Below are 25992 nucleotides of genomic sequence, written 5' to 3'. Positions count from 1 at the left end.
TTAGGCGGTCGGCCGTGTTTTGCGGCGTTTTGCCTTTGGCGGCGGGCGATGCGGGCGATTTTTTGTGGCGGTGGTATTTGCGTTTTTTGCGGTGTTTGCGTTTTGCGGCGGACGGGCGTTTTTGCGGCTTTTTTGCGTTTTTTCTGCGGTTTTGTGCCTGCGGGCGATTGTTTTTTTTGCGGCTTTTGCGTTGGCGTTTTGAGCGTGCGTTTTGCGAGTTTTGCGGTTTTGCGTTTTGCGGCGGGCGGGCGGTTTTTCACAATTTAAGTCCCAACATTCGGATCCGCAGTGCTGTTCGACAAGCGCTGCCCGGGTAGAGTGCCATGCACGTCAGTCCGTAGCACACCGACTCCGGTCTGCACGTGCAAGGCTCTTCCTCTCGTTTGGCGGCGGGCGTTTTTGCTGCGTTTACAAAGGTGCTTGCTCAAACAACCTGCGGTCCCGCGATGCGGAGCCCAGCATCGCAGATGCTGGTATTTTGGTGATTACAGAAATAAAGCGATAAGTTGTGCATAATGGTGTTTGTGCAGTCACCGTTTACCAGATGTGACAAAATAACCGAAGGTTTGTTGTCAATAGTTAAAACACTATTCTTTAGAATTGTGTTTTTCTATTGAAAAACAAATCTGAGTTCCCTGACAATTTGGCAAAAGCTGCCTGAGATCAGTACAACTTGATGCTCTTGAAAACGGCTGGTCCAAATATTCTGATTTTTTCAGGATTTCTAGTGGGCCAGGTGATCTACGTTCTGGTATGGGTCTCCCCTCCGCGGACCATCTGGTGCACGTGCCACGTGACTTTGAAAATTCCCGTGTTAAGCCAATGGGCAAAATGAAAAAAATGCGTTCCACGGCAGATTGCTCGAAAACGATCCAAACGACCCCCCATTTTCTTACATGCAGATCAACCACCATTCGGTGCACTACCCATGGGTATGTCGCAAAGTGGCCGGAAAAGTCCAGAACCACGTGCCACGTGCCGTTGAAAATGACCCTGCACACCGGAAATTGGGACTTTTGGTCATTTCGGCGCACCCATGATGCATACTATGGCGTGGGTGACCAAACAATGGGTGTCATCCGGTCGGCAACTGTTTAAGGTGTCGTCCAGTGGGCCAAAGTGGTAGTTTCAAACTTTTGGGATCCACCACTCTGGGGATTCTTTTTGACAATATACTTACGTTTCTTGGCGCAATGTTCATTCCACCCAGCCGGTCGTCAATGCGTTAGATGACCCAAATGACGATTGACCTGAAGGAAGTTGGGGGCGAGGAACACGCACGTGCCATCCGTTTTTTACTCGGGCGCTTTCATCTAGGAGATTTTTGCAGATACGTCAATGCGTTAGATGACCCAAATGACGATTGACCTGAAGGAAGTTGGGGGCGAGGAACACGCACGTGCCATCCGTTTTTTAATCGGGCGCTTTCATCTAGGAGATTTTTGCAGATATCTTTTTTATTTGTGAAAATGACCAGCCTAGCGGTATGCCAGCCGCTGATAAATTATTATCTTGCTGCGGCCGGGCGCTTATTTGCGGTGTTTGCGTTTGGCGGCTGGCGGGCGACTTTTAGTCGTTTTCGGTTAGCAGTTAGCGTCGGTGCGGTGCGGGCGGTTTTATTTTTTTTCGGCGTTTCGGCGTTTTTTTCTGTGTGGTTTGCGGCGGTCGGGTGATTTTTTGCCGTTTGCGTTGGCTTTTCGGGCGTGCGTTTTACACGTTTTGCGGTGTTTACGTTTTGCGGCGGGCGGGCGTTTTGTGTTTTTTGCGGTGTTTGTCTTTGGCGGCGGGCGGGCGGGCGGGCGGGCGATGCGGGCGGTTTTCTTCTTTTTTTTTGCGTCGTTTGCGGTGTTAAATTTGTTTGCGGTTGGCGGGCGGTTTTATTGTTTTGCGGCGTTTTTGCGTTTTTTATTTGCGGTTTGCGGCGGGCGGGCGTTTGTTTATTTTTTGCGACGTTTGCGTTGGCGTTTCGGGCGTGCGTTTTGCGCGTTTTGCGGTGTTTGCGTTTTCCGGCGGGCGGGCGTTTTTCACAATTCAAAGTCCAAACCTTCGGGCCACAGCGCTCCTCGAAAAGCGCTGCCCTCGAGTATGAACCCGAGAAATTCAGAATCGAAAATTAGCTTATATTTTTATGAACCCTAAATAGAATCAGATGGGTATTTTGTATTGATTAGCTCGTACGACATAATTACTGAGTCAAATCGGTTCCAAAGTATTTGTTTGCTAAGGTAGCATAAAACACTTATGCCTCTGCTGGGAGATATTTCACTAGTCCCCTTCTGCTGACTAGCAAGTCCTTCTCGCTTTGAGACAAATGTTTAGTTCAGCGCATAAGCGCTGTCATCCCATGCTCCAATCCTTCGGCCATCACTCACATATTTTTACATCCTTCGCTCTTCGCATGCCACGCAAGAACCCCGCCTTTTTATTGCCCAAAGTCACACAAAGCACCAACACGTTTGTAAGCATGTGCAGGCCGAGGCGAAATTTCAGCCGCCTGAACACCTGGCAGATGCTGTGCCGCAATACACGAGCGGCCGGCGGGCCAGCCTACCAGCGCAGGTGAGTGCACGTGGCTCCGGTCGCTCCGGTGTTTGCGGTTCGCAGCGAGACGGTTTATCGTTAGTGTGGCCGAAGCTGAGCTCATGCGCAAAACGATGTTGGAATACAATTAAGTGAGTACATTGGGTACATTGAGTACATTTAGTGAGTATATTGGGCATTTTGAACAAGAGCGTTTTGATGTTTGGGTTAGCATTCGATTTATCTCAACGATGTTCACGGTTCGATGAATTTGACGTTGCGAGATATGCAGTGAATATGCTCATACTCACAACGAAAAAAACTTTCTTCATGTAAAATCAACACCCAAAAACGGGACGCAACGTTTGCTTTTGTTGTGTCTTCGATACAGATTTACGTTTTGAGAACATCGGTGGCCTGGAGCAATGATTATCACAGGGTCAGTGTTTGCACTGCACCAATTAATGCTGGCAGATGCCACTGATCTAAAACGTCTTGCTTTACTATCTCAATCAATTTTTGGCATCTCAAAATAAACATGAAATTAAAACCAATTGGTACAGCTTATGTCCTTATCAGTTTTTACGGTGTTGGAGAGTTTTAGTGCATCTTTTCTAGCAATGAAGTGACAGATTAATTCCCACATCGCTAGTTCTACAGATTGAGGTACGGTCCCAGCCACAAAAAGCGTGCGATAACTCTCCCGAGACGTCGCTCGTTGCACGCCTAGCAATCTAGCATGTTGCGGAGTGCGTCGGTCTCGGCGGCGCGTGTCGCCTATGTGTGTGTGTGTGTGTGTATGTGTGTGTGTGTGTGTGTGTGAGTGAGGTCTGTCGGTCCCCCTCCCCCTCCCTCCCCCCGGGCAGATGTGCGCCGGCTCACGCAGGCCGTAAACGTCTCCCAGGAATGTACGTGGGGTGCCTCTGCGACTCTTTTAGACGCGTCGGTGAGACGACAGGAGGGGCCCCGGCTCCCGCCCCGTACCTCCTGCCAGCCGGGCTAATTTCGGAGCCCGTGCTACGGGAACCAGCGGCGGTCGACTGGGGTTCACTCATCTGCGAGCTTATCTACGAGCCATCCGCCCGAGAGGGCGTTAACCCTAAATATGAGGCACCGCTGGAGGCTCTGCTCTGCCTCACTAACTACATGGTAGGTTCAGGCAGACACTATGCGATTGACTGCGAGCGTAAACATTTAACGCTAACAATAAGTTATTTATTGATTTTGTTGTTATTACTAGAATCATCAATGTGGTACATTTCATATATATTTGACATAGATAATAGATAAGTAGGCACCTACATAGGAAAGTAAATAAGTAAGTATCTACAATACAGGGTAAGTCAAGTCGAGCCTTCTCATTACCTGCATATGAATATACATTCGTCTGGTTAGGTAAACCTCACGAAAAAACATTGAAAAACTTCATTAAAATCGCAAAAGTGGTGTGTGTACCATGGTACAGTCCACAGCAGAAGTAATGTGGGGTTTCAGTCATGGGTATGTTCTGCTTCTGAAGCTTAGGAACGATTAGCCAGACTACAATGAAACTTTGAATGTAGCTTATATGTATCGTCACCCTTGCAGCTGCAACTTTAGCTATTGACATCTTCTTTTCGATCACTCCGCATTAAACAATCGCCAGTCAAAGCCAACCGTTGAGATTGGTAAAACCCTACATTACATTAGCGGTGGGCTGTACATAAGAATCATTTATAAATGCCTACTGAAAAAATGTAAAAGCACCGATGAATTTATTCAGATAAAACGTGCATGCTGCATCGAAGGGTGTCGTTATTTCCGGCACCCAAGGTCACACCACTGAACTCTAATATATACACACATAATGGAAGTGCATAATTGAAGTTGCCATTATTTATCCTAATAGCCATCACTATTTGGTTGGGTTACTGGAAAGGCGTCACGTCTGCTTATGCTGTTCTATTGGTTATTTGAACGGCCTAATGATCAGCAAATACGGTACGTTTGAACAGGCATATTGCATCCACTTTCGCCGCACCCACACATTTTGAGCTGAAAGGAGAGCTACTTATAACGCTTGCACAGCAGCTGATATTGTCACTTATATGTGTATTGTGTACATAGTACATACCTTCTGCATAACAAGGAGCTATTCCATACACATTTCTGGGTGGAACAATGTGGTACTTACCGTATGCCAGGTGGCATGGGATTATAACATTATAATGATATAGAAACATTATAATAAAACATTATAATGATATAGAGGAAACTTGACTATCTGCCCATATCTTAACATCCCATTGGTCTATTTGAAGCCGAATGAGGTTTTGCGATAGTCGCTCTCACCAAATCACTTTTTAAAGCAAAAACAGCCACTAGCCTATTTTCCAGGATTTTGATTTTTTTATATGGGAAGACATGAAATAATGCGTTAAAAATATTTTTGCAATGCCAGCTTTTGCATTTTATTATTCCCTCCTTTCAAAAATATATGGGTATGTGATACCTTAACCTATGCAAGTGAGCCACTCTAGAAAGTTTGAGCCTGATATACTAACCGCAGGCTGTTTGAAAATTAGGCAAACACTATTCGTTAGGATTGTGTGTTTTTTTAAACGAAAAACAACCAGAGCAGTTCGAGATTGGGGGATGTTTTGCTTAGAAAAATGCAAAGTTTTATTTATACGCTGCACTGTAGTCCATAAATAACCATTTTAAATGCACTTCTCAGAGCGTTTTAGATATGATGCACAAAAGTGAACAGCTCCATCATGATTCTGAGATCGAACTGCATCTGTCAGGCACCTACCTTGTTCGAAGAAAACAGCTTCAACTTTAAAAAAGATCCTTGTTAAGGTTTGACTGAACGTCAATTGACCTCTAGTATGAGTAATTAAAATTGTCTCGCTAAAAATTGACCATAAACATTTGCACGCTGATCTAGTTATATGCCTTTTAATCAGGGCCGCGGAGTTGATGGACTTCTGGTAACTCCGACTTCGACTCCGTCTCCGGCTTTCAAAAACCAACTCCGACTTCAAGTCGGACTCCGGGAAGAATCGTCGACTCCGACCAACTCTGACTCCGACTGGCGACTCCGATTCCGACACAGCAGTCATTCTGTGAAGTTCCATGGCCTTATGACCTAGCTTTGACCTCAACCATACCAAGTATAGGCTCAGTAAACGCAAGGTACCTTCACCATGCATTTATGAGTGGGTAAATCAAAATTAAGCTCGATGTGACTTATAGTGTCCGGCAAAACGCAAAGTGTAAAAATGTGAAGTTGAATGAGCCCCGTGTGTCGTGCTGCATTGCAAGCCATAAGAAAACTAAAGAAACGAACAAACTCCCATAAGTCGGCTGCACGGCCGGACATCACACGTTTCACGAATCCACTCTGCAATGACACACATGTGCAGACTCATCGCCATAAAATGTTTAGGCTAGCGGCCGCTGTTCACTTCCGATCTGCTTTCCGCGGACCGGGCCTTCTGACGCTGCCGCCCGCTGCCCGGAGTATGTGCTACAGATGTGCCCTCGGCCGGGGGGGGAGGGGGACACCTCCCGGACAGGGAGGGGAGAGTCTGTCCAAACATCTGCCTTGGCGTCGACAGGAGCTGCAGGGGCGGCGGCGGCGGCGGCGGCCGGGTAGGAGACACGCGTCCGGGAGCTCCCTCCGCCCTGCACAGACACCCCCTGTTTACCAGCACTGATGGCTGTGGGGCCAACGGGGGAACATCGCCGTGTGTTTACCCCAGCGCTCCCTTACCCCACAGAAGCCGGCTCTGTCGCCGCCCTCCCCCGACCCTAGCGACCATGCGTCTCACTGGTCCGGTGTCGTCTCGCACGGTATATACAGTCGACACCCAGTAACGGTGATCTGTGTCCCCGCGGGGCTCGCCTGTAGCGCTGACACGGTGCCGCTCGGGGCCCATAAACAGGCCGCGCGAGACGCCGCCGCCGGCGCCGGCGCCGCAGCTCGCTCTGACCTCGAACGGGAGAGGGGCGACCGGAGTCCGCTGCGCGCGCACTGTGCAGTGAGCGAGGGAGAGTCTTTCACTGTCGTGTGCAACCGCCGCTGCCAGCGCTCCAGTGCAGAGAACCAGCGCACCAACGTACCAGAGCACCAGCGTACCAGCGTACCTGATAGCACCAGCGTACCAGTACACCAGCGCAGTGGAAGTAGCTCGACGCAGGCAGAGGTGGGTCGGGATGTGACCCTCCTGGGAGGCGCTCTGATGTCGGCAGTCGGCACGTCTTGATGGGGAGTGGGAGGGGCCCACCACAGCTGTAGTCAATGCAGGACCCATAAGCCCTAAATTGCACCATCAGAAGCACAGATAAGCCGTCCTACTTATTACCATTTCAAATGATCAAATCATATAACCATTGACCACCAGCATGATTGTCTCGTTGGAAACAAAACATTTTTTTTCTGCGTACAAATGCACGTGTTTTCACGTCACCACTGGTCGGCATAAATATGTCATACACAACAAATGAGGCTACAAGCTCACAAATATTGCCACACGGTGGTGAATTTGCACCCCGCCACTGCTGACTCGAGTAAATCCAGTCTCAATTCCTTTTTCTGACGTCGCCCATACTTCAGGCTGCCCACGCCGAATTCGAGTAGCTTGGCGTTCCTCCAGCACAGCTGGTCTGTGTTTATGTTGGACGTATCCGCTGTGGAGGATTTGAAAAGCGCATTTATATCTATCTAGTCAACGCTGTTGGAAATTTGCATTACGCCGTTTGATAGCTCCATTTCATTTTAAATATCGAGTACGATTTTTCACCGTCTCCTTTATCGGTATCTTCAGGTCTCTCCTGGAAGCTAAGACTGTCTCCCCTATGTCTCCGGGTCGCTGCTGACTTCTGAGACTGTCTCCGACTGAGACACATTCCGCGCCGTGACTCATCCCCTGGGCCGGCTCGGCTGGCCAGCTCGTGTTGCGCCTCTCCCCCACCCCTCCCCTCCCGGGAACAGTGACGTCATCGACGGTCCCCCGTGCGCCAGGCCTGACCGACTGTCCGCCCCTATAGCAGCCCGACTACCGACCGCGTCCCTCCGCGCCGTGGGACTGAGATGGCCACTAGTTGAGCTACATGGAAACCGAACCTGGGTTTTGGACTGATTAGGTTGGCTGCAGCCAGCAGTAGCATAATTTTCGACCAAATTTCAGGTAGTTAGATGCTGAAAAGATTCACAGAATGTGTTCAGGCAAATATCCTTGAATATTTTGCTTTGAGCTATTGATAAGGTAAATTTTCATCCAGTCTTCGCATTCAGCAGATGGGAAGTAAAAAAGAAAAAGGCCAATTGCTGCTACTAACTGAAAGGGCAGCTTCTTGAGCATGGATATCGAGCCATTCTGGTTAGATCACGCTCATTACCCACAGCAATAATCAAGCGAGATGCGTGCTCTACCCAACGTGACACTTGTAACTTGCAAACCATCTGAATCCAGAAGGTTCATTAGGTCATTGTTCATGGCGACAAACTGATCTTACAGTTTTGAGTGAAGGTCGTATCTTCGGTTTCTAATAAATGATCGGGGAGGTGTTAGGGTTCGAGAGTTTGGGACCTGGATTTCAGCTACGGTAAAGTGCTCTTCTAAATCTGTGATATCCATGTTAATCCATATCAGACATTTAATTTGCCCAGTAGGAAACACCCTAGTTAGTACATACATAGTTGCCCTTTCTGGTGTTTGTTTTTGCCGTCCTTGATGCACCCTGTCATTCGATTATAATCGATCGTTTCTGCCGGATGGGTATACTAACCTCGCAGCCTGCATGATGCATGGGTGCCACACGAAGGACCCCGCCGAGTCGCTCCGGGGGCACGCCGGGACCACGTGGACGACCGCCGAGGGACCCTCGCAGCGCGCCGACCGTCGGCGGGCGGCCTCCCTGACGCGCCGGGAGCCCGCCCCGTCGCGGTCGTCGCCGAGACGTCGGCGAGGGGACACCGGGCCGGCGTCGTGTGCGCGGCTATTTCGGGGGCGCCGGGCGCCACCGGCAGCCGCCGCCGCTGGCTCCCGGCCAGCCGGGCCGAGCGGAGGCTCCCCCGCTGGCTTATTTAGACTGGCCTGCAGCGGCCGCCGTCTCCCGTCTCCCAGTTCTCCGCCGGGAGGCGCGTTGGACGCACGCAGCGAGCGACGCGACACTCCGCCGCGCGACGGTCCGGTACGTCACAGCTGGCCGCTCTGACGTCGCGTTTGTTACGTCACACACTCGGCACTCGGCGTCGCTCGTGGCTCGTGGCTCGTGCGCCTTCGGGCGGGTATCTCACGCCGTCGTCCGCACCATCCACGCACCAGTCGTACTTCCGTTCTTCTATACATCCTGTATTGATTGAAGTATGGAATGTAAAGAAGTATGGAGGGGAGACTGGTGCTTCTTCGAGATGTGGCCGCTGACGGCCCTCATGCGCAAGGCGTCGGGGGAGGCTTCTGCGGCCCGTGAAGATTCGCTAAAGTCTGACGTGGCTTCTTGTGTGTGTTTCCAATTGGTGCGGAGTGTAAGTATGTATATGTGGACGGTGACGTCATTTAACGTTTTATTTGCGGAAAACAAGGATTCAGTGGCTATCTGATGCGTAACATCGTAACGATTCCCTTTCTCTTTCGCGGTTGTAGCATATGTGACGTAATTGATATACGGTCAATCAACAGCAAGGCAACAGATGCGGTCTGCTTCAAGATACAAATGGTGCATGGAATATGTGTCTCAAACAATGTTTAAAGGAGCCCTCTGTTAAAACAAGTTGCATGTTTTGATACAGGTTTCTAACTATTATAGTCTAACTAATAATAATCTAACTATTATTTCTAACTATTATATATTATTTTCTAACTATTATATATTCTAACGTAACGATTCCCTTTCTCTTTCGCGGTTGTAGCATATGTGACGTAATTGATATACGGTCAATCAACAGCAAGGCAACAGATGCGGTCTGCTTCAAGATACAAATGGTGCATGGAATATGTGTCTCAAACAATATTTAAAGGAGCCCTCTGTTAAAACAAGTTGCATGTTTTGATACAGGTTTCTAACTATTATAGCGTGTAACACGATTACTGTCTTCAGTTATCTGTCAACTTATCTGTCATCTATCTGTACCTACAGCTTATCTATCATGCACGCACATTGCATGCATAAACGTATTGTATGAGACACATAGGTAGGTATGATGTTCAGGGTCACGAATATGATGACAGTCACTTTTGTCTAGGGGTCCTTACTTCAACAGTTTGAATGGTATTTAGAGTTTTGGGCCACTCTATAAATAACCGACTTAAAATTTTACAAAAGGTAGGACTGATGTGCTCCTCGTGGTTCATCTTTGTTCTGTCACGCATTTTATTTTTTATTTTTTGTTAATAATGTTTTCGCTGTGCCCGAAAATGATGTGCCTAAAACAATGGGCATAATTTTAAGGTACACTTCGGCGTATCCTATTATATCGTCCATGAGTCGTTCACAGGTGTTTAGTACCCAAAAGGTTGTGACGAATTGTGTTACCCTAGGAAACGTTCATTCTTTGCCTTATTTTATAGTAAGAAACTTAACCCCAGCCTAGAAGGAGATGCAAAAATGAGCAAAATTATCATGCGCTGGTAGGATGCATTGCTTGATAAATGAATTGCATAAAGCAATGCTTCACTGTGATATCTATAATGCATTTTAAAGTGTTCTTTACTGACCAGAATTCCATATGCTGTATGATGCACAAAAGTCACTTTCTGAATTTCATTGGCAGATCTCTAATGATTAATTTTAAGATACATGTCAAACCCATTCTTTCCATGTGACGCTATCAGGGGCTTTTTACGAACTTATAGTATAGGGCTCAGGTCCTACCAAGTCTGTACAGTACGGCACTTCATTTTGTCTCTGCACCTTGTCATGTGGACCTGGACCTGTTCTTTCTAATGACTGTTGGATTACGTCTAAACTAAAGCACATACGAACCGTTCGCATTTTATTGATTAAATCATACAACAGGGGAAGGAATCGTAGTGTGTTAGCGAGACCTTATTTGCGCTGATAAGTGAACACTAACCGCAAAGGACATTTTTACGTACTTCGCTTTTTAGCTCGCCACTGTGTCGTTGGACCTCTACTGCCAATCCAAATATCCTTTGCCATGGTATCTGCCCATTTAGCCAACATTCTTTTGGCATTGGTCACAATGATAGCCTACGCCGCAGATGATGCCTCAAAATCAGCTTCATGTATCACAGAAAATGCATGCGTCCTTTCATGCTGAAACGTGTATTTCATGCTGCCCTGGCGCTCGCTCTACAATGAACGCCTTCTTCCAGGCGCCGGCTGGCCTTGCGTAACGCAATATCCCCTGGATATGGTCCGCGGCCGCTGGGTGTCCTCTGTTCCCCTGTCTCCTCTCCCCAGCTGGAGACCTTGTGAGACGCACGGCGTCCATTGCCCCCCCCCGCGCGTCTCAGCCCTCCCCTGACGCCTCGAAGACGCACCCCTCCTGAGTGCTGACGGACCGCTCACAGATGGTGTACCCCCATTGGACGGAGAGCTGTGCACGGGTGGCGCCGAGCCCGCCCAGCGGTCGCACCGGGTGGAGAGATGTGAACCGACCTCTGAGAACCCGCCCACTGCCCACTATGACATCGGATCACGCGGGTATGGCACGACTGTGAACTGCAGTCTGTCAGGCTGTGAAGTTACCTTCGAGAAAATAAACTTCCGAATTTGCCCCACGACAAACTTCACATGTCTATGGAGGATTGTTAAGCTTCTGACATGCAGCATAACTCGTCTCTTTTTGCGTACCTATTGTTGTCCTACAAACACAGAGAACAGCAATGCTCAGTCATTATAAACATTGACCCGGGAGGAAAGGGTCTATAAGGGCGCAATGATAACGGTATTTTACACAAACCTCATTGCATTAATCCCCGCGTTCGATGTCTTTCGGACGACGAAGATTCTACGCCGTCCGGCCAATCCCGTTCAAGATCAGCGGGGGCTCGGCTGCAGCTATATGGAACGTGATTGGCCGGACGGCGTAGAATCTTCGTCGTCCGAGAGACATCGAACGCGGGGTTATTTCTTTGCCCACGCCCAGCCTAACCGATGGAATGATTGATACACCGTTCAGTTCAAGGACAATTAGGAGCTTGTCAATTAGCTTCAGTGAAGGTCATGTTTGCAAGCTGGAAGCATGTAAGGAAAATAATAATCTTAGGTACAATGATATATTTCATACACGCATACCTATTGTGATAGGATTAGGGGAGAGTGGGGTAAGATGCCCGGGGTGGGAAAGACGCCCCACCCCCTCTACCGGCAAAACAAAAAATCAAACCTGGAAATTAATGTTCTTAGCGTAAAGCGGAAACCTTCCTTGTTTACTGCACAAAAATTTGCCAAGCTCAGTTGGGCAACGGTGGGCTGGTGCTTGGTTGTTTTATATGTGCTGCTTTAAAAAAAATATTTTAGTGTCCAAACATTGTGATTATCAAAGAAATTGTAAAAAATTAAGTTCCTTGCTATTGTCGTGATACATTTATATGCGTGTACTTTGTCTCAACTAGTTTGTTTTAGGGTGTAGTCTTAGTGCTAACAAAATGTACTGATTAAATGTTAATTCGGTACCTTGGGGAAAGATGCCCCCTGACCTGAGGCCTGTTTCACTAAAAACTTGCGATTACAAGTGTTTGAACTTTACAATTCATAAGTATTTTTGCAAACTATGTAAAATCGGGTTTCACTAAACTTCATCACCAGCGGCACCTCCGATAAAAAGAGTTGGTAAATAAACTTGTAAACAATAAAATTGTTTTTAATCAAGAACTTTAACATGTTACAGATATTGCTTCTTTTTATCAAACTATGTCTAGTTTTCATGTCAGAAATTGCAGGAATAAATTAAAAATAATGATGCTGTTTCTGAGTGGTATAAATGATAGTTCACAATATCTTATTATTGAAAGAAAATAACACGTAAAACATTTGACAGCAGAAGACTGTTGAATGCAATTATGGCGCGCGAATGACAAAACATGACGATATTTATTTATTGCTCGTAGCTGGTTCGTAGGGAATGTGCTAAGTGAAAAAGAGCATATAATGACTCAGCATATCATATTTGTTTTAAATAATTGATTGCTTTGCATCATTGCACAAAAAGTATCAAAATTCCGAACGTCAGGACCACTGGAATTTCAGGTTTGTAATTACGATGTTTTCTTTCAAGTTTCTGGTCTTCGTGAAACAGAAAGTTTGCGATTCCCGTGTTTTCTAGCAAACTTTTTCTTGTAAAAAAGTTTGCAAATTTTAAACTCAAAATTCATGCCCGAAGGTTTCGTGAAATCCAAATTTCAAATGTTGGTAATTATTTCTTTTAAACTCAAGTTTTTTCTTTGTAATTACACACTTTATTTGTTAGTGAAACAGGCCTCTGATAGGGAAAGACGCCCCCCTAAATCCGTGGGCTGCCCTTCAAGGAACTCGTCGAACCTTTTAGTACATACTTGTGAAGAAAGACAAAAGTCGATTTGGGACTATTGAGAGTCCAATACGGTCAGGTGCTCGCCATGTCGGTCTCTTGGCCCATATGCCTACTTTTTGGGCGGTATCTGACTCTGAGAGCCCTCACGACGGCCTCTGTGGGCCCCATTATTGCCTCCAGGGCCCCTCACGACATCCTTTAAGGGCTCCCACGTTGCCTCCGCGGGCCGCGCTGGCATCTGAGGTCCCCACGATGGGCTCGAGGGCCCTCAAGCATCATGAAGACCTATAAGGACCCCACAGTGGTCTTCGAACGCCACCACGGAGGCTTGTTTGGCCACGCTGGACTATGATGGCCCTAATGATGACCTCTGAAGCCCCGTACGACTACTTTTGAGGGCCCTTACGACGACGTTTGGTGTCTACTGCAGGCTCGAAGGGACTACTGATTCGTTCAGGCGATTCACGTGCCTATTTATGTCACTTATAGTGCAGGGGGGCATCTTACCCAACGCCAGGGGGCGTCTTTTCCACCCTGTGGGGTAAGATGCCCCCTTTCACTTCTTCAGGAAAATGCTTAATAGCAAAAAAAGTTATCATATTTCAGGCACGAAAGTGTGATATTTTTTGAGAAAAATGATGTCGGCTTCCGTTGAAACTCCAAGTTTTGGCTTTCCGATCGTCATTTTCGAATAATATATGACATAGTAAAACCCTGGGCATCTTTCCCCACTCTCCCCTATTTTGCATGCTCCTAAAAGGTTTTCATGTATCACGACTTTTAAAAATACCTTGCATATTTGCTGCCTACAAATTGTGTGGGTAACCCCGCCACCGGTGTTGATGTTAACCCAACCCATTCCTACGAAAGCTTTTAATTGTTCAGAGATCGCGTGCGATGAGTTTCCTGTCGGTAAGTGGTAATTTTCGCAAATAATCGGTAATGGACACCTAAATAGGTATAGGTTCATCAGCTGTTTGCCAGTTGTATACAGCTGGCAAGTGCTTGGTCGGGATGCATGAAAAATATAAAGTAAAAAAATCAAATAAGCTGCTTATTTCCGACTTAGGAACATCTACGAACATAAATAAAGCATGTCTTTGGAGTTTCATCACTTATCACGCTACGAGCAGGAAACACCGCAACCTCAATTGGGGTAACACCGCCACGGGGTGGCGGTGTTCCCCAATAAGTGATCACAAGCAAAAATCGCCAGCGGCAAGAATGTACTACACGGTTCAAGCAAACCTATCTTACTGGACAAAGCCGATCAGTTATTTTTCGATGTAATCAAGTAAATCAAAATGAGTCTCTACTTAAAGACATTCAAAGGTGCTCCCAACTCATCGAATTTTTATAAGAGAATGTGCATTTTTCTTTAAATGCCCACATTGAGCTTCGATTACACTGAAACGCCGGAACACAAATCAGAAGACGCTTACCTTCGTGCGGTTAATAGGAAATAACGGATTTTTACACTTCACATTTCATACTTTCGCCGCCAGATGGGGTGGCGGTGTTTCCCACAGTGGCGGTGTTCCCCCCGCTTCCCCTATTTGCGTCCCCCTGGCGCAATTGCCATGGGCGCAATTAAAATTGAGGTACTTTTTAATAAAAGCGTAGAAGTTATAATAAAGATGTTGAAGGAATTGTTTACTGTTTCAGTGAAATATAATTAAAAAGGGGGTTTTCTTTCTAAATATCACTCTGAAAATCACACAAATATCGCAAATTTGTATAGCCAACGGTTCAAAATACTGCAAAAAAGTTAAGAAAACGCCGTAACATCTTTGATGGCGTAATGAGCTTTGCTGATTGGCTTCATCGGAAAGCTTGGGCCATAAAAGGAACTATCCAGTGGTGAAAATAATGTTTTCGAACACAAAATGCTAATCATGCCATTGAATCCGTGGGAATGTTGGTGAGCGCAATTAGTTAGGAGGGCGCAATACACCCACTTTCCCCTACACTTTTAACATGGGGTTTCAGCCAAACTAGCGGTTTTGTAGCATGAGCTGAGACTAGAGCAAATCAGGAGCTTCTACGGCCCAACGTTCACTATTGCAAAGGTATATTGATTTTAATTCCAAAATAATTTCCTTACGAACGAATGTATTCCCTTACGGAAGAATGCCAATAATACAGCCGCCTGTGATAGAGAACAATCGTCAGCCAATCAGCATGAAGCTGGTTTGAACTACCTTATATGATTGGTCAACGTGTAATCAACTTCCGCCGCAAACACTATAGGCATGGATGATATAACACTGGATTGGTGTCTCGTGGAAATTAACATTGGGATCCGCGACATTGGGATCAGGCCTGCCATCTAGCGAGAGAATTATCGTAAGTTATATTATTAAGTTATATTATTATATCATCCATGCTATAGGTATGGCTTTAGCCTCTACCAATTACTAAAGATAGAACATAGTTCTTCCTTCTACATAGAAACATTAAAAGGTATTTTGTAAATATTCGTTATTTCTTCTCTGATAATTTTACGCATAAAACTCATACAGTAGCAAAAAAGGATTCGAGGGAAGTGTTATATTCCTTTTAAGTCTTTTTTAGGTTAGGTCAAAGGTCAGTGCACCAGTGGTCATTCAAGATCAAATTTCGCCCGTTTTGATAATTTCTAGTAAACCGGCCCATAACTCGGGAACAAATAGGTAAAGCTACAGCACCGCACTCAGAGAAGCTCATTCGATGGCTCTTCTAAAGCTCTTGTAAGAGCGCGACAAAAATATGACCGATTCAGCTCCCAACTCGCAGCAATAAAACAAAACTTTTGTTTCCTCTAAAGTTAAATGGCGCAGGATTTACCAGCCACCCCTCCCGTCACTTCAGTCACTGCTGTGATCGCCTGGCCAGTTTTCACAGGACATCCATCCATGTCCGACGCCTCTGTAGCGAGTGGTTCAGACGCAACAGGGAAAATAAACACACCGGCCACTGACGGGTCGTGACGTCACCAGACAGAGTTGTGACGTCACGGGACGGGTGGAGGGAATGGGGCCGGTTCGGTGTGACCAACATTATTCACATAGGCGTGACTCGTAGATACCAGCGCAACACTTTCCGTTTTCAGTGGCAAGTGTTCCTGACGCACGTGTGCCGATAGCTTAACTTGGAGGACTGGGGTAAGGGACGAGAAGACTGGGACGAGGGACTAGCTAACTTGGACAAATGGCCGGTCGGCTGGGACGAGAGAACGCACGGTTGGGAGGAGAGACCATGGTGGACTGAGACAAGGGACCAGCGGTGATTCATGGGACGAGGCAAGCGGGTTGTATCATCAACCGAAGGCCATTGGGGTTGCGTGGGACAAAATCGCTTGGATAAGCCATAGAAAGAGACACAATGTCGCCGTTTCGCTGCCACAATGAAGGCTGGATATACGTATAGATCAGCCTTCTCGGATATCCGAACGTTGGTGAGCAAGTGAGAGTCGGGAGGAGCGAGAAGCAAAGGAGTAGTAGAATACATTGTAGCAAAGGAATAGACGGTGAAACCACCCACTAGTGATTTGAACCATAAGTCACTTTGTCCGTTTCAGTGGCGGATCCAGGGGAGGGCAACTAGGGCATTTGCCCCTCCCAAAGGGCACACTTTTAACCCTAGAACGCCTAGGGGGGGTTGTATCAACCCCCCCCCTGAGGTTTTTTCGAAGTGCACGCTAAACGGCTTGTCGTAGCGGGCTGAAATTTTCAATACCCTCTGGGGCAACCTTTGCGCATCTTTTGCCGAAAAAATTGATCGGGTCATGTCAGGTCACGGAGTTATGACGTCATAAGAGGTACAGCCTCCGGCCGACAGTTACCAAACGTGTGCGCCGAATCCCTAGGTTTTCTGCCGGTGATACCCACATTGTTTGATGGATCATGATGAAACTTCCCATGCATGTTGGGGCAAGCATTGGCTATCGTGTGGTGCAAGAAAATTGACCGGGTCAGGTCAGGTCACGGAGCTATGACGTCACAAGAGGAACAGCGTCCGGTACTATTTTTGAAAAGCGCCCGAACCACTAGGTATTTTGCTAATTCTTGTCACCTCAATGGGAATATGCAGCAATATTAGCTTCTATAGGGAGCAAATGGACCTCCCAAATCCAAAAATACAATCAGATTTCAAAAATTTAAATTTTGATTTTTCGAATTTCTGCCGCCGACTGTGACCTTGCCGACTTCCGGCGCTCCCAACGCGCCATTTTTAGAGCTAGGGAAACGAAATACATACCAAACGATAGAGAATTGATCAAGGAACACGTTAGTGAAGGTTTCAAGTCGATATCTCCCACCGTTTTGCCGCAATCGCCGCGGAAAGTTGAAAAAGTTTGATTTTTTCGGAAAATTTGACCTTTGACCGGTCATAAGTAGGTCAAATGTTGACCTAGGACCAAAAAATATACCACCAATCGCGAGATCTCGTTGAGAGCAATCCGTTGTTTTTTTTCCGCTAAGCTCTACGACCTTCCGTTTCGAAACGCCAGGGGGGGTCGTAACAACCCCCCCCCCTAGTCGTTCGTGTTATGAGAAATGGCCTGGTCGTGCGAGGGTTAACATTACGCCTATATAAAGTGCATAGAAAGAACCATTAAATTAATATGGCTTGCCTCTCCCAAAACTCCTAGCTGGATCCGCCGGTGGTCCATTTACTTTTTATAAAAGTAGGGGAGAGCGGGGAGAGTTGTATCATGTCCAAGTTGTATCAGGGCGAATTGTGCGAAACTTATCCAATTGATGGCGCTCGTGACACGACCAGCCGACGAGGTTTTCCGGGCGCCAGCTTTCCCTGTTCTGTCGTGTGGCTGGGTGGACGCGTCTCGAGGTGAGAGCCGATTTTATGTTTTTTTAATGTCATTCTAAAAAAATAAGTTGCAAGAAAATGTGTGTTTTGAACATTTAGATGTGCACGAATTTGAAAGATCTCCGTAGCGGTGGTGAGGATAGGTTCTAAGGCTGCGTGAGTGAAAATGGATTTCTCCAGCTGTCCCCTGTTTTTGAGCACGAGGATGTTTTTCCAAGATGGCGGCGAGGTACATGTTGTATCAGAGCCGGGTGGGGTATGTTGTAACATGTATGTATGTATGGGTATGTTGCTTTTGATCGCGAAAGCTAAGCCCTGGCTCGCGTTTGTAGGTAGCTAGTCAATACTCGTTCCATTTTGGCACAATGTGTTGGCTTCTTTGCTCTTAACGGGCCACTTTTGCGCCTAGTCTGTTGATGTTTCGTTCGTTTCGATGTTTCGTTCGGATTGCATTGACCTAAGTTTGGTCTAATAAAAGTGAAGCCTTTGAGCATATACATTGTATCAACCCCATTTAATGTTGTTGTTATGCTCAAAACCAGTAGCAAGCACACTCCCTGAAACGTGAAATACCTAGTGATACAAATTACCCCACCATGTGATACAACTCACCCAAGCCATGGGGCAAGTTGTATCAAAAACATTGTTCTATTCGGCAGACCGTAGAAGAAAAACTGGTAGGGGAAGGAGGGTGAATTGCGCCACCTTAAGGAAAAACGTTAATTGTAAGAAAACTACTGGAGAAAGCATGCACTGGTAACCATTTTAAAGAGGAACTCATTGGCTACGATTTAAGACCTTCCCAATCAATTAAGAATGTTTCGTTTGCTTCTGACAGCTGCTTTTTCAGAAACATGCAAAAGGGCGCATTTACCAACAACTGCTGTAAATTGCGCCAGGGGGATGGCGCAATTAGAATCCAATTGCGCCCTATCCTTTAACATGGCTAAGCAAAGGAGACGGAATGCATACACTCCGGCATTCTATGTCATTGTGGCTTACTTGAACATGTATTATGTGAATCAAGCTCGATACATAATAAATGTAGATATAAATTGCGATGTTTTTTTGCGCAGGTAAATAACTTTACTTGTGTCCGGTATGCTTGTGAAGTGGAACGACAACGTTTGATGTAACCGACTAGATATATATATGAACGTATGCGCCTAGACGGTTATATTTTCAGTTGTTTCTCTCAAAATTATATTTTTTATTGCTTCTACAACTTTTTTGACATCAGTTTTTACTTTTTACCATAGCTGTCACCTCTCACGCCTGTGTCCATGTTAAAAATGCCGTATTTTGTCAATTACACCGGGCAAGCTCATAGCCCAAATGGCAGCTACATTATAAGTTCGATGAGAGAAATAATTTTTGGACTGACGATTGCGGGTTGCTCCCCTGCCTGACATAAAACTCCCTCTTTATTGCAATCAGTTAATGATGCATTCATACTGTCGTGATACAATAGCTACACCATTATTCTATTTGCGCCCCCCTGGCGCAATTGCCATGGGCGCAATTAAAATTGAGGTACTTTTTAATAAAAGTGTAGAAGTTACCATAAAGATGCTGAAGGATGTTTACTGTTTCAGTGAAATATAATGAAAAAAGGATTTTTCTTTCCAAATATCACTCTCCAAATGACACATGTATCGCCTATTTTTATAGCCAACGGTTCAAAATGCTGCAAAAAAGTTAAGAAAACGCCGTAATATCTTCGATGGCGTAATGAGCCTTGCTGATTGGCTTCATCGGAGAGCTTGGGCCATAAAAGGAACTATCCAGTGGTGAAAATAATGTTTTCGAAAACAAAATGCTGAACATGCCATTGAATTCGTGGGAATGTGGGTGGGCGCAATTGGTTAGGAGGGCGCAATACACCCACTTTCCCCTAGAGGTAGCGGAAAAGTTACTGTGCACAAAAAAGCAGAAGAATCAAGGAAGGAGATAGTATGGAAATAATGAGTTTATCACGGATAGTTACGAGGTTATGGGTCTCGGAGTAAAAACTGATACAACCCACCCCACTCTCCCCTAATGAGTCCATTCTTCGTTCCTCGAAATCGCTACGACGTGCGGTGGGACAGAAGAACGGTGGTGCGCTAAAGCGATTCGGAGCCAAGGTCTACTGAAGTTCTTTTGTAAAGGTAAGTACCTATGCATTTCTAATCGCCGGTATGTGTTCGTTTGTTTTCTTAGGCAAGCGAAAAAAGGCGGTTTCGGCCTAGTGAGACAATTCAGTGCCAGAGGAACGATAGGAGTTAGGAGGCAGGGAGGTTGACATTGGTCTGGGCGGTCACCCTGGTGCACCACCGGGGCTGAGGCCGTCTCGGTGAGCAGACCACCCAGCTTTGCAAACGACCAGTGACCATCCGCACAGACAGGCGCACTGAGCAGGCCCCGTCGGGAGCTGGGAGCTACTCGAATCCGATGATGGTGACCACCAGCTCGTATCAGAGTGATCTGTGGAAGATTAAGGATTTATGGGTCCTGCGGACGGAAAAAAGGAACGGAGCTTTCCTTACCCCTGGACCGAGCGCTGTAGCCAGTAGCCTTGATTCGGCCAATGTTGATGACACACGCCACCTATGGGACGTTTAGATAACTACGAGTTCATGTAGCTCCTACTCGGCCAGATGACGCGCCATGCCATGTCATTGGTCAGTGGAGGAGAGGAACGAGAGCGTGATCGGACGAAAATAAAATAAAACAGATACGATACAATATACACAACATACATTCTCTCTCTGTGATCTGCAGGTTTTTTTGCGAAGTTGTGCGCTTGTTTTGCCGAAGAAGTGAAGTTCGTCTCAAGATTCGTCAGTCGTGGAGTTGCGCTCATTCCATAGCGAGGTAATGCGGTACAGTATAACTTCAGGCGTTCAGCTACTGCCATCTAGGGGCGAAATATGCGGTAGCCATGCGGTACAGTATAACTTCAGGCGTTCAGGTGCTGCCATCTAGGGGCGAAATATACGGTAGCCGTGCGGTACAGTATAACTTCAGGCGTTCATCTAGGGGCGGAATAAAAAGTAGCGTAGGTATTAGTTAGGCTCCCAAAACTTTTGTGGTAAGTGATGGTAACTGTTACAATTTATTTTGCACTCCCATTCGCGTCTCATGCCTTGTTAGTTGTCCACACCTTTTTACGGCTAAATATAGACATAATGCACACAGTTCAATAATAGTGCAACCGATTTGGACAGTTCGCCATAGACATTAGACAGACTATGCTGTAGGCCTACTGTCCAAATCACCTGCGTTATTACTGAAATGTGTGCATTGTCGCCTAAATTGGGCGTAAAAAGGTGTATTAAAGGCATTCCTTGGATGTAATTGTTTGGCAACTGAATTACCTGCTAAGTGTTTTTTTTTTCGCGCATATAACGTTCGTGGTGCAGTGTCGGTACATATATTGGCATCTTCAGCCAGAGATTCAGCAGACCAGACAGTTTCCAATTCCCGACTCAGGCTGGGCCCCAGCCTGACATAGTCACCGCATCAGGCCAAACGAGGCTCATCCTTCAATGTATATGAGAATGGAGCCTGGTTGCCAGGCCTCCTCAATAATTAAACAGAGCCGAGCTGCTGCTAAGCAAACGTTAGGCGCACGCTGTCGGGAGAGGGGGACGGAGAGGGGTGTGGCGAAATCCACCACACCAGAGGTCGACGGCAGGTCGGCAGTTGCTCGCACGAGTGTGCCCAGCCTGCAGGCGCTCATTGGGTGTGCTCTCGGCTTGTTACAAAGGCAGCCATAATGCTGTTTCTCAGGAGCGTCACCGGTGTCGTGTATTTAGTGGCCGTGACGTCGGCAGTGGCTGCACCGGACCAGCAGCCGTCAGCTGCCGCCCAGCTGTCACAGCTGCTGGGCCCGGTGGTGGAGGCCGCCGTGCTGCGCGCGCTGGCTGCTGAACGCGCCGCCCAGCAGCAGTGTGCGGCCGACGCCGGTCAGCGGGCGCTAGAACGGCTGGAGGAGCGACTGGACCAGCTGGGCCGGGAGGTGGCGGAGCTGCAGGGCGCGCTGGCCGCCGGCCGGGCAGCAGGGACGGAACAATGTGGCAACAACAGCGGACAGCCGCCGCCGGAGGAGTCGGAACCGGAGTCGGGACCAGCCTGTGAGCGGCAGCCGCTGCCTCTCCCGGCCGGTTCAGCGTCTCACCAGCCGCCGGAAAGACGCGCCTGCGCCCGCTCCTGTCTGCAGCTGCGCGACCAGGGCGGCTCTCCCCGGGACGGCGTCTACTGGTTCACCGGGATGCCGGTGCCGGTGCTGTGCGACTTCAGCCACGACGACGGCGGCTGGACGCTGCTGCTCACGGCTGCCTCTCAGCACGGCTGGGATACGTTCAGCGTGCTGGGCCGCAGCACAAACTCCCCTTCGCTGACCGATAACTACTCGATCCTGCGGTACGCCGACACCATCCGAGACCTGGGTAACGGCACCCGGTTCGCCTACCGGATCGAGGCGCAGGCGGAGACAGGTCGCCGGCGCTGGGGAGGAATCTGGTTCGCTCCGCGCCACTACAGCTTCATAGACGAGACGGCCACCCAAACTGACGTCCTCCTGGCCAGGAGATTTGACCTCTGGACGCCCAAGGACAAAGGCATCGAGCAGCGAATGCCTTGGATCAACTCTCGAGGCGAGTTTCACATGTTCCCGGTGCTGACGACAACCTCTCCTGGGGGTGACGACTGGTGGGGTACGCTCGTATCACATGAGAGCTACAACGACTTTGAGCAGAGCGCCTGGATCCACCCGGAGGCGCGCTCGTCCGGTACTGTCCTCTACTGGGTCAAGGAAGAATGGCTGGACGTGTAAAACGCGCAATCGCACCCCTCACATGATCACTATTCAACCCGGTTTTCGTTGGTGGGGAGGTGAGCTTATAAATAACATATTTACAGTATTTAGGCGTGCAAATATAACATGAAGCCTACTCTAGCCTACATTGCACCGATCATCTGCGATTTAGGCCGTGTAGCAATTAATGCATCACCGGCTACCGTTGTTAATATGAGTCTTGCTGTATGTACGAGGGACTGCGTTGACACCTAGTGAGAGAAGCTAGAAGCTTTGGCTAGATGGCGCTGGTGTCAGCCGCGCCTTTAGCCATCTCCCGTAAGCGATTCCTGAGGGATATTGCTTACAGTGCAAATGGTCTCACGAGTCTGTTTATGTTGTGAATTCAGTGCTGATTTCGCCAAAGAACCGATGATGCCCAATGCTTGCATCGTAAAAAAACACGACTGCGATCTATGCCGCGGCTCTAGTAATCGTGGCAGCTTAATAATTGCTGCTGGCCCGCTCGTTTGCAGCTGCTAGGCTCACAATTCACATTGAAGTTTATATCCCTTCTGAAAAGCGTCTGCCATTCTCGTTTGTTCTTTGTTCCCATAGTGGCACCCCACGAGTAGGCTACAGCCCATCCTCTGACAAAGCACTCTGGCATCGTTCAGTGGTCATATATTATCGCATGGCGTTTACACATAACAGAGCAGCGATACGGACGGAGCTGCCCGGGGCTGTCGACGCCGCTCTCTGCCCGCTCGCCGCTCATCTAATCCAGTACTCGGCGCAGCAGTCCCCACACGGAGAGACGAGACGGGCCGGGGCCGCATTTGGCACGGGCCGGCGACTTTAGCGGTATATCTGCGGCGGATATGCGGCCAAGTCGTCGGCCCTCCGACCCCCGTGGAACAGTGGGATCAACACTCCGTGGTCCAGAATAGCATGGCTACATCGCCGAGAACACGGCACCTAAGTGTCTACATATACTATATACACAACGAACAACACTTGGGCAATGATATGATACCTCGGCTGCACAACAGACGTGCCCCCTGTTCCCTCAGAGCACATCATGTCTGGTGCTCCTTCATAACACTGAGTCCCGAGGACTTGAACAGAACGCTCCGTGTCGTTCTAATCACCGTCAACTCATACTCCCCGACTCACACAAACACACACGCTGGTTCTCACTACACGCAATTTCACGGAGCTCTGCTCAGGGCTGAGAGAAGAGCAGGAGATGCGGACGACGCGATCACATGAGGCTGACTGAACGTTCGACTTTTGGACGCTGGCACTGTCGCGCTGAGGTCGACCTCTGACGACCTTGGTGTGACCTTTGACCTCACGACCGTCCCAGACAGCGGCCCGGCCAGGACATGGCAGCAGCAGCGGAAAGCACGGAATGTCGCCACCTGAAACCAAAGGAGACGGCGGTAAGTATGATGTTGGTCACTGGCGGATCCAGGGGGGGGGGCCACCGGGGCCATGGCCCCCCCCCAAAAGCCTGAAAGGGGGGGCCAACATATCTTTTGGCCCCCCCCCCCAAAACGCTTGGAGAAAAATTAATGTGAGAAGGTTGCGTAGTAGATACCTACTAGAATCAGCAGCGTGATTCAATAGCGTAGAGAAAGTCAGGGGCGCGGGAACTACTTTCAGACTGGGGGAGCACACCATAATAGAGATCAACCTAGGGTCCCCCCAAATCTAGTTTTCTCACCGGTTTTAGGCCACTTATTTTTCATCCCTTAGCTTTTTCAACAAAAAAAAGAAACAGTTGCAAAAAAGGACGGTATTCCGTCTGAAAGTTGTGGGGGCACCGCCCCCACTGGCGGATCCAGGGGGGGCCACCGGGGCCATAGCCCCCCAAAAGCCTGAAAGAGGGGGCCAACATATCTTTTGGCCCCCCAAAACGCTTGAAGAAAAATTAATGTGAGAAGGTTGCGTAGTAGATACTAGAATCAGCAGCGTGATTCAATAGCGTACACTGAGAGCTGTTTTGATTCCTTTTAAGCATATTAGGGGAATTGGTCTAAAACAACACCCTGATCATTTCTCCGAATATACCCCAAATACACTTTCTTTGAATATCACTCTGAAATTCTTCTAATATACCCTACACTGAGAACCTTTTTGATTCCTTTTGAGCATATTAGGGGTTTTGGTCTAAAACAACACCCTGATCATTTCTTCGAATATACCCAAACTATACCCTTGTTCTTTAAATAGCTCCCTTGAATTCTTCTAACATACCCTAGTAAGTACCGAAGAGGAAAGGAATATGATTCCTGTTCTATTCCCTGCGATACCCACAGTACACTCCTTTTAACCTACCAAAATACCCTTACATCGAAACCTCTAGTATTCCTTCTAAGCGTATAAGGGGAATATTTTGCAAACTATACTCGCATTATACCACGTAACACTCCCGTATTATTCTTGTGATTTCCATCACTGATCTCAATGTATTCTTGCATTAGACCCCACATAAACCCAGAAGGGAAAATAATAATGCCCTAGGTATATTCGTCGTAGAACTTGCTCAGAAACTGTCTCATTACTCTCAGCTCCCTCGTCCGATTTCCCTTTATATATCGTAACACATCCAAAACGAGGGTTAAGGTTTTATCCCCAGCAGGGCGCGTATGGCTGAATAGCCCAGCGGGGCGCGGGTTAGTGGTCAGCAACACGTCCAGGGAGCGACTGCCCGTCCTCCTCGCCCGCCCGGCCGGCCAGTCCCGGCCCGCCGACCGGTCACCGCCGGAGGCGCCGAGCGGCACAGGTACGGTATCTGACAGTAGCGGCAGAGACTGTACACTAGGGTATATTAGAAGAATTCAAGGGAGGAATTTAAAGAATGAGGGTATAGTTTGGGTATGTTCGAAGAAAATGATCAGGGTGTTGTTTTAGACCAAAACCCCTGATATGCTTAAAAGGAATCATTTGAGGAATCATTTGAGTATCTAAAGGCATTCCGCCAGGAAAACGGCAGAGTTATAGGAGCATGACACACCATGATCAAAGGGAATAGAGAATCGTTTTGGTTTTCAGTGTAGAGAAAGTCAGGGGCGCGGGAACTACTTTCAGACTGGGAGAGCACACCATAATAGAGATTAACCTAGGGTCCCCCCAAATCTAGTTTTCTCACCGGTTTTAGGCCACTTATTTTTCATCCCTTGGCTTTTTCAACAACAAAAAAAGAAAACAATTGCAAAAAAGGACGGTATTCCGTTTGAAAGTTGTGGGGGCACCGCTCCCACTGGCGGATTCAAGGGGGCCACCGGGGCCATGGGCCCAAAAAGCCTGAAAGAGGGGGCCAACATATCTTTTGGCCCCCCAAAACGCTCGAAGAAAAATTAATGTGAGAAGGTTGTGTAGTAGATACTAG

The 25992-nt window shown here is 47.8% G+C and overlaps 1 protein-coding gene across 1 annotated transcript in view; it reads right to left on the bottom strand.

Moving 5' to 3' along the window:
• Window positions 1-23263: 23263 nt before the first annotated feature.
• LOC122384008 overlaps window positions 23264-25992 on the bottom strand; it is a 28709-nt gene continuing 25980 nt past the window's right edge. Inside the window, exon 3 of the mRNA XM_043370946.1 lies at window positions 23264-24019. The gene's annotated coding sequence lies outside the window, so the exon portion shown is untranslated. The remainder of the gene's footprint in view (window positions 24020-25992) is intronic.

The sequence above is a fragment of the Amphibalanus amphitrite genome, unplaced genomic scaffold (assembly GCF_019059575.1).
Source record: "Amphibalanus amphitrite isolate SeventyFive unplaced genomic scaffold, NRLGWU_Aamphi_draft 000014F_arrow, whole genome shotgun sequence".
NCBI lineage: Eukaryota > Metazoa > Arthropoda > Thecostraca > Balanomorpha > Balanidae > Amphibalanus > Amphibalanus amphitrite.
The sequence above is the reverse complement of the archived record's forward strand: the minus strand, read 5'-3'. Positions and strand labels throughout refer to the sequence as shown.